The sequence below is a fragment of the Cygnus atratus genome, chromosome 1 (assembly GCF_013377495.2).
Source record: "Cygnus atratus isolate AKBS03 ecotype Queensland, Australia chromosome 1, CAtr_DNAZoo_HiC_assembly, whole genome shotgun sequence".
Lineage (NCBI taxonomy): Eukaryota > Metazoa > Chordata > Aves > Anseriformes > Anatidae > Cygnus > Cygnus atratus.
The window spans coordinates 21816732-21830999 of NC_066362.1; the positions used below are offsets into that span (position 1 = coordinate 21816732).

The 14268-nt window shown below is 42.5% G+C and overlaps 1 protein-coding gene across 1 annotated transcript in view; it reads right to left on the minus strand.

Moving 5' to 3' along the window:
- Positions 1-14268, minus strand: part of PLXNB2 (plexin B2) — a 259510-nt gene that overhangs the window by 163254 nt on the left and 81988 nt on the right.

Consider the following 14268-nt stretch of genomic DNA (forward strand, 5'->3'; position numbering starts at 1 on the left):
AATGGAGTTAGGCTTGGGGAGGGAAGAAAACATTGGCTTGGACTGAACTAAGGAGGCTTTTACTCTCTTTTTTCTTTTCAAACAACCATTGCATCTTTCTTCTTGTTCTGTTGTTTCATTGCCTGCCCAAACGCACCGTTAAAAACCAGACGGAAGCCATAAAAAGCGAGTTAGGTACCTCAGCAGGAAAGGTAAAACAATGGCCAGTGCTCAGAAGCCTGCCCTCCAACAAATTAGCCACGTTTATAGTTTCGAAGGTCTCCTCAAGCCAATCCTGCTGGCAGGGCTGTTTGCCAAACCTGGGGAAGGAAGATCAAAGGACACCAGTGCTTGAAGAGAGGGGAGCTCTCAGGGAGCTCAGAAATGTTGCCAAGCACCTCTTGCAGAGACAGCTGGAGGGCCGGGAGCACCAGGGCAGCAAAAGGGCACCAGCTACATTGCCTGATAAAAAGGCCTTGAGCAAGCCAGATTGGTCTGAAATAGCAGGAGAGGATCTTTGGTAAGGGAGTTGTGTGCCAAGCTCCCTTTTTGTCCAGTTTAAGTGCAAAAGATAATTTTGCACACTTTGGCCAGTGAATTAGTGGCAGGCTTTGGAAGGACTCTCTTCAGCCAGCTCAAATGAGACTTAAAGGGAAACTTCAGAGGTGCCGACCACATCAGACCTTCTGGGCTATCCGTAGCAGAGCCCCGGGGGCTGACACCCCACTAAGTTGCTGTTTTCAGAGATCCTGCTTTGGGGCATTATACCCTGCGTGACAGAGGAACCAAAACTCCACACCTTAACCAGTGAGAGCCTGAGAGGAGGACGGGATGCAGATGATCCAGGAAACAGTTTCCTTTCAAAAACAACAGGTCAAAGCGGGGAAGCTGGGGAGGGACTCTTTGTCAGGGTGTGTGCTAATAGGACAGGGGGGAGAGGTTTTCACTAAACAGGGTAGATTTAGATTAGATATTCAGAAGAAATTCAGAAGATATTCAGAAGAAACTCAGAGGGTGGTGAGGCACTGGCACAGACTGCCCAGAGAAGCTGTGGATGTCCCATCCCTGGAGGTGTTCTGGGCCAGGCTGGATGGGGCTTTGGGCAACCTGGTCTAGTGGGAGGTGTCCCTGCCCATGGCAGGGGGGTTGGAATTAGATGGTGTCCTGGTTTCAGTTAGGACAGAGTTAATTTTCCTCCTAGTAGCTGGTAGGGTGCTATGTTTTGGATTAGGATGAGAAGAGCACTGATAACATGCTGATGTTTTAATTGTTGCAGAGCAGTGCTTAAACACCAAGCCAAGGACTTTTCAGCTTCTTGCTCTGTCCTGCTAGCGAGCAGGCTAGGGGTGCAGCAGGAGCTGGGAGGGGACAGACCCAGGACAGCTGACCCAAACTGGCCAAAGGGGTATTCCATACCCTCTGACGTCATGCTGAACAATATATAGGGGTGGCTAGCCGGGGGGGGGGGGGGGCCGGCTGCTCGGGGATAGGCTGGGCATTGGTCAACGGGTGGTGAGCAATTGCATTGTGCATCACTTGTTTCGTACACATTATTATTATTAATACTATTATCATTATTATTATTGCTATTATTATTTTCCTGTCTTAATAAACTGTCTTTATCTCAACTCACAGGCTTCACTTTCCCGTTTCTCTCCCCCATCCCGGAAAGGGAGGGGGGAGGGTGAGCGAACGGCTGTGTGGTGTTTGGCTGCCAGCCGGGCTAAACCACAACAGTCCTTTTGGAGCCCAACGTGGGGCACGAAGGGTTGAGATAATGACAGATTTGACCAGAGTGTGTTAAACTAAAATTGGTATAAGTATTGGACCTGCTTAATAGTTGCTAGTCACAATGTTGATTGCCTTAATCTCAAGTCTGCTGTGCCTGTTTTCCAAATTGAGTTTTATAGCACGTTACTTTCTGTATGTGCTCCCTGTCGCGCTGTTTATCCTTTCCGAGCCCTGGTTTAAGATCGTTATGGTACTGTGTGGTGTAACGATGGCTTATGAAATGATGAGATTTCTGGTCATGACTCTAACCTGGTATTTGTACTCAGCACTGTCGTCGACTCTATACTTTGGAAACCATATCTCAGAAACTATTAGCAATTACACCTATTGCCTTTTTTCATCAGGGAGCCAATCTGTGGAGGGGACAGGGGAAGATATTTTTTCCTACCTGTTCGCTCTCCCTTTCTCCTTCACCACCCCTTTAGAGGTCTTTAGAGGTCTCTTCCAGCCCAAACCTTTCTATGACTCTAGGAAATAAATCTGCCTGCAATCATGAGTCAGAGCCCTTAAAGTATAGGCCTATAGTTTTGGAAAAGCACATTTCCGTGCTAAATGACTAAAGATATTAGCTTCATATATATATATGCATATCACTAGTCAGTGCATAATTAATTATAATCAAACACATGCAATGCAGCTCTGGAAGGCTTCCATATGAATCAAAATTGAAAAGGTTAAGGATACTTATTTAAGAAAGAAAATGAATAAAATTAAATCACAAACAATGCAGAGCAAGCACATTGACTTGGTTTGTAAAAATATGCAAACTAATCAAAGAAAACACATTCTGAAAATAAAACACAGTGCGTAAGTGACTGACCCTGTCACCAAGGCCAGCATATCAGCACAACTCAGACAGAGACAGGACATTTAGTGGCTAGAAGAAAATCCTATACTGTAATAGCAGGAATTGAACCAAGCACAAACCCAGTCAGAGGATTGGAACTTGCACATCTCTGAGGCTTTGGACAAGCTCTTTCTTCAAGCAGTAGCTGGAGTGGTAGCACATCACCACTTCCCACAACACTTGCTACCCTCACCCAACACAGCAGGGGTGGGGGACATTCAGAAGCCCGTTTCCCCACAAGGTTATTCCTTTGTCTGTCAAATAAATGATCTTCTACTGCAATTCTTCTTAAGCACTGTGGTTGGTGAGAACCATCCAGGTCAGCTCAAACCACTCTTTGTGGCAGCAGACCTGGCACTGAAGGGACGAGGACGGCTCTGACATCCTGCTCTGCCAGCTCTGCCTGGCCACACCGATGTCCTCCAGCAGCAAGGCTCCTTATGGGGAGGTCACGGGGCTTTTGCCTCATGAGCACACCATTCCCTGCTGCGTACTGCAGAATATCACGTCTTTTTATATAAGCAAAAAAATACAGTGCTCTGTGTGACTAAACATAGGTGGACAACTGCACTGATATGGAGATAAAATTCCTTTGTAAGTATTGCAGATATAGAAATTGTTGCTGTCCTATACATTTTCCAATTTCGCCTTCTGTCCAAAGCCTGAGACCATCTTTTGGACTGTCTTCATCACACACATCGGACAACTTAGCTGCTGCAGACCTGCAGCCCTTAATACAAATTCAGGGAAGGCAGAAGTCAAGATTATTTTCACCTTAAATAGTGTATCCCATTCTCTGCTTTATCATGAGTACAAAAATGTGAAATATAACATGGTCTCAAAAAGTCAATTGCACAGAGTTCCCCAAGCATAGCAGGGAAAAGGCTAATGTTAGAGAAGAATAATTTGCTTACTACATGTATTTGGTAAAGCTTCCGCAGCACTTGCATGCAGTACTTTTAAGGAGAGGATTACAAACAGTCTGGTTCTGCAGCACTTCGCCAGATTCAGCTTCAGTCTGAATATTCAAACTTTAAAGCAGACTGTTTGTGGCCAAGTTTGGTTCCATGTTAAAAAAAACAAACCAGAAAAAAATAAATGAATAGGAGAGAGAAAGAGATGATCTCACAGACCAGCTTTGTGATGTGAACCTGGCACACAAGCAAACATCCTGTTTGTTTTTAAATAGAAACACAGTAGAAGAGATGCAGGTCCTTGCTTAGCTGTGCTATTTGTTGATGAAACTGAAATGCTGGAGAGTATCTTTCCTAAAATTACGTAGCAACAGTGTGGAAATAGCTATCTCAGTGACCCAACTAACGTCTCTTTATCAGCTGAGAAAAACAGGCACTTGTAGAATGCAATTAATCTTCTCCTGGGTGGAGAGCTAAAGCAGTGTGCTAGATCACACTCCACAAGTGCCCATTTTTCTCTATTGACTGTGAAGGAAGTCTGAATTTTTCAGTTTCTACTGCATTTGTATTTTCACCAAGAAGCATTTCATTGATGGAAAGGGATAAAAAAAAAAAAAGAAAAAGATAAGCAAATCTCTCAGTGATCAAGAAACTGGAACATTCTTGTAAAAGAACACATTAGACTGGCAAGATTGAGGAGACTCAATACGAAAAAGCACAAATAGGCAGCAACGATGACAAAAAGAGTAGCTTGACAGTTTATTGACTGAGAATGGCTTTCACATCAGGAAGAAAAGAATAAACATCATTTTCTGAGTGCCAGATATGAAGCATGCACTAATATAAGTAACTACACAGATGGCTGGCTCTAGAGCAGACCTTCCAGATAACTGTAGGGTAGCATAGCAGTTGTGAACCATGCAATGCCTTTTAAGTAATTTACATGCTTCTATTTCTGCATTCTGTACTCCACAGACAAAAAATTCAATTAATTTTCTCCCTGTGTAATATTGGCATATCGTAATGCCAAATTTCAGCATGCATGCCTCTCACCAGAAAGAAGTAGGCTCGCAACAAGGGAATGGGAACATCAGCAAGAGAATCATGTAGGATAAGCTCTTTACATACAAAAACATTGTAAAATCAAATCTACTTATTCATACATATTCTGGCAGAAAAGGATGGGGATAAAGAACCCTGGCACATAAACTCTGCCGACTATCCTAGGTTTAATGTTCTTTAAAGCCTGTAGGACTGAAGTAAGAGCTGTAATTCTGAGACCACACCAGAACTGCTATCAGGATATGACTGCAACGCAGGTGAACACCATCTCCAAGCTGCTGAGGTTAAAGCTCAGTTGAATACAAGCAACTGAGAAACTACAGCAGAGCAGCAGCAAACGCTCCCAGGCACATACCAATGCGAGAGCTTACTTACTCCATCCCTGTGTTTCAGGGTACCCACTTTTTTTCTGGCATTACTGGGATTTGAACAGGGTCCCCTAATTTTTCAAAGCAGTGGGCAGCATCCAGCTCCTCAGATTGACCTGTGCACCCCTTGTGAACGCACACATTGAACTTCTTTACGGCCTAACAGGCTTGAGGTGCTGTTCTCAGCCTTTCTTTTGTTGTAATTCTCTGTGCCGTATCTTATGGCAACATTTCTACTTCATATGAATGCATGTAGCCAGAGGCTGGTGAGGAAGAGGGAAGTTCGCACATCACTAAGAATAACACAAATGCCGTGGCAACACTCAAAAATGGGAGGAGAATATTTAGAAGGGTGACAAAGGAACTGGCTACAGCTGGACAAGAGAGTTAAGAAAAGCAAACTGCTTTTTTGCATGATACGTAATTGGTCGGTTCGACACACGGAAGGACAGTGCTTTATAACAGAAAAGCAGAAATGGTAACGAGGTAAGAATAAGATGAACAAGAATTTATTTGGGCACTTCAAAACAGTAAACATTTCTGCTGGGTATAGCATGACTAAGTGCAACTTTCTAGAAGCTATGCTGGCTAACAGCCACAAATGAAAACTATTTTTTTTGTATTTAGGACAGAAAAGAGATTTCAGTTGTCTTCCATTTGAAGATGCTACATGCCATATCATGTAGTATGCCATAAGAGAAGCAAGGCTTACAAGGTGATAAAATCAGCTTTGTCTATCCAAATTACATCATTAGGGGCCATAAGAAGCCACAGAGCTCCAAACCTTTCCTGAGGGGTGTGACTTTGGTGGATCCTGAACTCAAAAATCTTATCCATGGTCCTCCAGGTATTTGCTCTGCATAAAGATCTTTAGATGATGGTCACTGCCAGTGCTGTTACTATAACTTCTACAGGCACTGTTTTCTATTCAGGGCGCTCACGCATTCTCTTCCAATATACAGCACCTTGGAAAGTCGGTAATTCTTTTGACAGAGGCCACCACAGGTTAGAGGATAAGCAAGACTTCCATTGGATTTCCATGAGGTCCCACCTTTCTTTGTATTACTCAAAAATTTACCTTCTTACAAAGTGCCACCAAGTGGCATACAGTCCGTTTAAAGAAGAGCAAAACACACTGATGGCCCGTGACTGAGACTAATTCACTTCCAGACTTAGCTGCGTTTAATTTTAATATAAACCATTTTGCAGCAAGACTCAAGGGACTGAAATCGCATAGAGGGAAAGTTTTCCTTTTATAGCTTGCTGCTACTTTTTGGCAGTTCTGAACAAAGAGCCATCTTTAAACAGAGGAGCTCTGAGAGCATCTTTAAGCAGGCTCTTTCATTCCTGTTCTGGAACCTGAACAATAGGAACAACGACAAAAGCAACTTCTAGTCACAATAAATACATTGTTCCCGTTTAATTAGTGTTTTGCCAATACAATTGGTGGGTAAGGGGTCAGAGGAACTGAAAATTGTATACTATAGAGATCATGCTGTCAGGTAGCACATTAAAAATATTAAAAATGTTTTCCATGACTGTTCCACAACACACCCGGAGATTGGACTAGCAGAATAGCACGTGCACCAACCAATTCTTTATAAGTGGGAAGCTGAACCCTGTAATCTCTTTATCATCCTGTCACTGAGTTAATGGTCATTACCATGAACAGATTCTTATTTTATCAAGCAAGTCAAGGCATCACTGGTGCTTTTCATATGATAATAATGATGTTTTACACCACAATTAAACAAGCACAAAATTTTCAGCTTTACCACAGGCTTAGCTGCAACCTTGCAACTTGCAAACGCCACCTTAAAAGTCTTATCAGAGACATTTCTGCAGCACACTATTCTGTTTATGACCAAACCTCTCTTTCCCTCTCTCTCGTTCCCTCTCCTCCAAATACAATACAAAAAGATTAGAGGTGGAAACAATAGAGGAAAGTCTCAGCTGCAAAAAAACCTTTCCTACATAATGCAACATACCATCCAGAGCAGAGGCACGGAGCTTAACAAAGAGCTTAACATGTGTTTTCATTCAAGATTACCAAAATTCCAACGAATGCTGCTTTTCTTTATCGGCTCTAAAAATATTCTAACAAACATCCTCATGTCAACAGTTAAATATTTTCAAAACAAAATCTCCCATTGAGCTGTGTTTGTTATCAGCGAGAAGTAGTTTTGCAATATTTTGTTTCCAACTCCTCTCCCCCCAAACAGCAATCACTACCATTGCTAATTTCTTCAATTTTTGGAAATATTTTACTTCTCCAGACAAGCACGGAAATCAGTTTTCATCCAAGTATGTGACAAACTCAGGAGTTAGATTTAAAGTGCTGTTTTGTTTTAAGATATCCATGTGCATCTAAATTGGGTGGTAGTGGTGGTTTTGTTTTGTTTTCAAAAGATGATTCTAATCTTATCACCACATAAAAAAATAAATCAAGAACTGGACTGCAGCTAAGTGTGAGCACATGTACAGCAGGACAGAGCCTGTGCAGTATTGCATTGATCTTGGACCCTAGAAGGAATTTTATTAAATGTTCAGTGATTTTCAAAGGTGACTCCCCCAACCCCATGATTTTCTGTGTTATCTCAGGACACCCTACATACAACAAAATGAAAAAAAGAAATAGCTGAGTCTCTCAAGTCCACTTCTGCAATACCTTCCAGATAAGAGCTGCTGTTCCTTTTTTTAAACTGGCAAAGGCTAAAGAAATGGGGGAAGGGATAGAGACTACATGGAAGAAACAGCTTCCCTCAGAGAAGGATGCCAAACTCAAGTTCACTGCACTGTAGTGCTCCCCCAGGACAGAAAACCCATTCACTACCTAAATCCATTAAATATGGGAGCTGATGAGAGCACTGGGAAAAAAATAGGTTGTGACTGCTGCCAGCAGTCCCTGTGTGCAGTGGTGTCTCCTCCCAAGGTGGGCACACCAAAGGGGTGGTCACAGACTGTGGGCTACCCGTGGTTGGTATACACGAACATGGCTGCCACATCCACTCTGGGCCAAAACCAAACCTGCGATCAATGGGGAAGGGCTCTTTGGTTCGGAGCCATTCTCCACAGTCATCCCTCTTTCCAAAACCATATTTAATTGGTATGAAATAAGGCATTGCCAGCCGGCAAGACGCAACATTAATATCCCGTATGGTAATCTACGTATAAAAGGAGAAGTTGAAGTCCAGATTTTAAAGTATGATTAATGATCTCTGTGTGCACAGTTTCAGTTACTCTGAAGAAATGCTGAGTTCAGCTTCTGGAGGAAATTAAATAAATAAATAAATAAATCAGTCTCCTTTAACAACTCTTAAGCTAAACCAGCTTTGGGTTGAGGTACCCAAATCACTGGCTGTTCTGGGATGGTTGCCACGAGGCCCTCTGGAGAACCACCTTGGGAAATGAATTAAGCCACAATACATCACATATTAAAAAGTAAAACCCCAGAGTCCTTGCTGCAGATTGCTCTACAGTCTTTGCTCAGCCAGCATCTGTGGGTGGGGTAAGTATACATTTATAGAAGGAAGGGGGAAAAAAAAAAGAAAAAAAATCTTTCCTGAGGGAAGGCGAGTGAGTTTCCATGAGGTAAGCAAGGGTGTGAACTCGCTCCAGAGCCAGGGGCAAGCTGCAACTGCCCTCGTGTGTGCTCTTCCCCTACGGTAAACACAAGGTATCTGACCGGGATGGCGGGTACCATCGGCCAGCTGCTGCACCTCGACTCCTGCCTTCACCCACCCCGACAGTTCAGAGCCTGTGCTTACACTCAAAACACAGACACAGACCGGGCCTCGCCAGCTAACAAGCGGGCTGCAGCATTGCGCCTTGCCCCGGCAGGCCCTTCTGCAGGACGAGAGGCCAGCTGCCCAGGCGTGGACAGCGTGTGGGAGCTGATTTGCTCTCGGTGGCTGTCAGGAACAGGGTCCATTGCTCACATACCTGCCAAACCTTGTTCACTTCATGCCACGGCAGCTGCAGTTTGGTCTGAACTGCGGCCCACACCTCTGCCTCTGCTTCCCAAATCTGAGACCATCAGCTGCTCCTCAGTAAGCCATCAACCAACGTTGATGGCCACCAGCTGGATCATCCAAGCTGGCTACTACCCAGTTTGAACACGTCCAACAAGGTAGCTGCCTGCCAAGAACCGTTCAGTGGTACCCAAGTGCCCACTTGGGCACAGGGCTAACCTCTACTGATGGGCTAGGGGACCTGAGAGAACTGATAAACACCTTGGCTGAGCATGTAGAAGGGACAGAGGTAAAGACCATGTCCTTTTCCATAAAAAGCCAATGGAAAGACTGGCAGAAAGATCATCTAGATAGCTTTATGAGTCTCCGTTCAAAGGCTATCCTGCTGAATCCTGCTGAAAGTGGATTTATGGGAGCATATGACAGCTAAGAACAGCTGTTTGAGCCCACTGTGCTTCAAGTCTCCCCTTTCCTGACACCTAATATGCCCCCAAAATTGAATTCTGTACGTGGGTGCCTTATGGGATAGGTACACTGGTTCTGCCTCTTGTGGAGATGCTCTTACACCAAAGATACTGACAGCAAGAAGCACGCAGGTCACCTCCTCTGTCCTGACATTGCTTAAGTGCCAGACAACAGTAAAAAGAGATGCTTCTTCTCTCTTAATATTTAACTGCTTTTAGACCTTTGATGTGTTTATGGCTGAGCCCAAGACACCTGGCAGGAATCAGTCTGTGCACTATGCACACTAGACCTGCTAAGCACAACCTAATTTTGCAAGTGACACAAAACATATCCGCCCTTCCATACCCACACAAGATATATATTCAGAATAATAATAATAAAAAGCAATAGTTCATGTGCTTTATGCTAACCAAAGAAGCAAATCAAGTGGCACTGGCAAGCTATACTCTTCCCTCAGTTCTATTAAGTTTCCATGCAGCAAATGTCTTAGGTGCCTACTGAATTCTTTCTTCTACAGTATTCTGTTAAATTCTTACTTTGAAAATAAAATAAAGAGAATAGTAATATTACACTATCTGTTTCCAGGTACTCCTCAAGAACCTTCATCAGAGCTACAATACCTATAGTGCAGCTATCCGCCAAAGAGAAACCTAATTTTCTGGAATTACCACTGCAGTGTTAAAGTGCCTACACTGCCAAAGCAGTCAGGAAGCTAATAGATTTGTTTATGGACTAGACAAAGCTTAATTAAATGAGGCAGCTCTGAAGAACAGTAAATCCTCTCTCCTCCTGCCTTTCCCTCCCCCTTTTTTTTCCTAAAGTATCTTTCTCCTAGTGGCTTTCCTCTTCCTAATAATCCCATCACAAATGACAGATATGTTATCAGTCATCACTGGGATTTGACACATTCTTAATACCTGTCATGACAGCTCTGAAGTCTGCATGCTACCCCATTGTATTCCAAGGCATTTGCAGGAGGTAATGGACACATCAAATCTCAGTGAACGGCTCTGCTTTATTGGACTGCTGTTTGCCATACAGAAGCAGATGCTTAAAAAAAGCTAATCTATGATTATTCAAAATTACATGCTGAATAAGTAAATATAAAACATTACAAATAGCTTTTGTACTCTCTATGCCTACCTTCATCTCAAGATAGCTTGGCCACGTTGTAGAATTTATTATCATATATTTATTGATTAGAATGCTTTAATATATATAAAAAAGGTATTAGTATTGGTAACAGTGAAAAACATTAATAAATAAAGGTCTTCATTGAAAGGATTAAAGAGTTATGCTGGTAACATGGGAATGTATTGCTGTGCCTATGGTTCCTCAGCCTTCTGCTTTTTATTTGAGTAGAGAACCTGATGCAAAAGCAAGGTGCAAGTCAAGGCTAGAAGCAGATTTAACGTCAGAGACAAATACATGAACTTACATGAAAACAACGGGTTTGTGAAGTGTGTCATTTGAAGTAATTGTCAATATTATAAAGTCCTTATGAGTCCATTCCTAATGCCAGCTGATTTCTATGGACCTCTTAATACAGGTAGCTTTTTTTATTTTTTTATTTTTTTTTTGTTTAAGCCCCCAGAAGAGCCGTGATGGATACGGCACTCCACAGAACAAATTCAATATTCTAAACAGATACATTTTCTTTTAAACAAATTCAGTTATTATTTCAGATGACTCTGATCATTTGTGTGCCATACTTTTCAGGCACAAAATAAAATAACTTCTTCCTGTAACATTTATTTGGAGACAAACTTAAAGACTTTCTCATTTTAGCTGAGCTGCTGTAAAGCATCATATAGCCGGTCCCTGCCAGCAGCATATAAACTGCAAGACAGCAGCATGCCTTGTCATTAGTAAATGCAATAGCTTATTGTTCTTGATGCATTTACAGTTTTGCACAAAAGTAGGGGAAAAAAAAACTGCAACAAAAACAAAAACCCACACAGACTAGAGACAATGCCGCCCTGTGCACACAAGTAACTTAAGGCCCTTTCAGCGAGGCAATAAAGCTAAAGCAGAACTGTGAGTAGCATGCTAGAGTCAAAAGGAAGTGTCCCACTGACATCAATGAGCTTTGGAGAAGGTTTGGAGTCAGTAAGACAGGCAGAACACGTTCAGCAACCTAAATGACTGCACATCCTTTGGAGACAATTGTTAACCAATACTAAGGGTATCAAAAGATTTTCATTTTCAAGAAATTGATGAGCAAAGTGTTTTTTGTTGTAGTTTGTTTGTTTGTTTGGCTTTTGTTTACAAACAGCACAACTGAGAACCACAAGAGTAGGTCTTGCACCTGTAAGCACTGGGGAGCAAACTGATGGCATCTGGGGGTAGTGAGGGCTCATTCTGAGGATGTACCATGACAGCACTGCAACTCCTGCTCTAAGAATCTCAAACTCTGTAATAATGGCACAGGTTGAGTATAAACTCATCCTGCCACTCGAACTACTTTTAGGAAAGCTGAAAGGCTAAACTTGTATCAGCAGGCTTCCTACCAGATCAGATATTGCCTGTTCTTGAGCAGCCAACACAAAAACATACCACTGACACTGCTGGTATCACATCTCCTGATCACAACCTGGTGCCAGGGCCTGCTCCGGATTCCATTTGTGCTGCTGGCTGATGCTGGGCTGCACATGCCCATGGAAGCAGGCCTCATCGAGAAGTCTTCCCAGCAAATATTGCGAGCTGGCTGCACTCCAAGGAGCATTACAGCTTCTCCTGCTGTCTGCACGTCCAGTTATTCCTTTCATATCCACCCTCAGCTGTAAGCAAATCAACATGCCAATCCCTTGGGACACATGGCTTAGCTTATACTTAAGACTTGCCATTCGGGTTTGTGCTTTGGACATTGATTTCTATTGTCTCAGCTATCACTCAACAAAAGGGCATTTAATTGCTGTCTCATTTAGTCCAGGGGGAGGGGGCGAACAACTTTTACCAGCCCTCTGATTGATGGCAGCCATTAGCACCTTCCAGCACAAAGCGGACTTATTAGAGGCCCCATTTACATGTGAAGTTCATTGCCACACAAGTGAAGCAGAGCTGCAGCTATGCTGGCTTTAACAACTTGAGAGACAAAATCTTCACATGAAATGAGTCTGCAAAAACGCTTACGCTAGCCGTCGATTTAAAGGGAAAACTTGGAAGATTAATGAAGTTTGAGGAAAGCTTCTGGAGAGAAAGAAAAAAAAAAAAGAGAGAGAAAATTTAGGAAAAAAGCTCACAGTTTTTGTTTCTCTCTTTAAGCACTACCATGTAGTTGCTTAAAGGGTTGTAAACCAGCAACCAACCTGATTTATACGTATTTACACAAGATAACTCCAGGAAGCACTTCATATCCCCCATGCATCAAAGTTTATAATTGCATACCATGAAAGGCAATGCTGAAGAATTCCATAAACTATTTTGCCCCCTTATGTAAGCATTTTCTATTTTCTTCATGATGGAGGAATGAACAAAATTAATGTCCACATTTAATATCCTACATGTTCTGTAGAGCAATGAGCCACATACTCTGGTGTTCTAACCAAACTGCTGACCGTGTATTTTTAGTACTCTGCTCATTTTGTTAAAAAGCACGAGGATGCTAATCTTCCTTTCAAAGGAACAGACCTCAAGAAACAACTAGATCAGTGAAGCCTTCTTGAAAAGGAAATACTACCTTTAATCAGTGCAGTTTTGAGCAACTTGCAGTAATTTCTGTAAAAGTCTAATGTAGACTTTGAAAGTTTTAATAGCGCAAGTTATCAAAACGTTTAATCAACGCAAAATCCAAGACCAAGCCCATTTTGAACATCAAACTTCCCAGGCCGATGTACAAACACCATGTATTATCAGACACACCTCGGTGCATTTTTTGAAGAATTTACCGTCCGAGAGAGGCGGATCACTGAAGGCTGACTTAAGGGAGACGACGCATAGCCAAACACGTGAGCACTTGTGGTGTCTCAGTTGTGGGAGCGCTAATCCCAGCCTGGCACGGAGGCTTTCTGCAACCATGCTAGCTACACCCGCAAAAAAGCGCTTCTGGCTAGTCTCGGAAGATATTCTGTGTTATTCATGTAATTGATTTAAAATTCCATAGCAAAATTACAAAAACTACTGTGCTATTACTCCCTTTCAGTGAGTCCACCCTTATGTTCGCATCCTCCGCAGAACATTCCTTCGTGATACTCATCTTCCCCCATGCATATTTCTAAATAAGCTTAAATATAGTAGCTGTTTTCGTGCTTTTTTCTGCATTTTGAAAAATCATGGTCTTAGGTATCTAAATGAATGTGCGTAGGAGGGAATGTACTTTTTTGTTTTAAAACAGCTGTCTTCATTGTTATTCATTCTGCCGCTCACATGCATGTAAAACTATATTTTGATCCCTCCCCCTCCCAGTAGTTTTCAAGGGGAAGTAAAAACTTTATACACAGAAGCTAAGTGTAAAAAACAGCAACAAAGAAAAACCTCCCAAACTGGCATGCAGCCAGTTCCTAGCTAAATGCTATTATACACTTGGTTTTCTTAACTTGGTTCTTTGTAAATTTTTTTCCCTCTCCCATTGTTTCATTTCTCTTCAGTGTCATCCAGGAGACACGCGTTTCTCTTTCTGGAAAGGCTAAGTGCTATCTTCCAAAAAGCACAGCCTATGGATAATTATTACCAGTAGCAAAAGGCTGAGATTTAAGCTGCAGAGGTAATTCCAGAAAAATTCTTCGCATTTCCCTCCAAACTCACACCAGACTGGAACGAGCACTCCAGACAGTGGCACTTCCAGGAACGTCGCCAGCACCAAGCAAGATGTCTAAATTGTTTCAAACTGATTTACAGCTAAAGAACAGACCAAGAGCCATGGCTGAGCAACC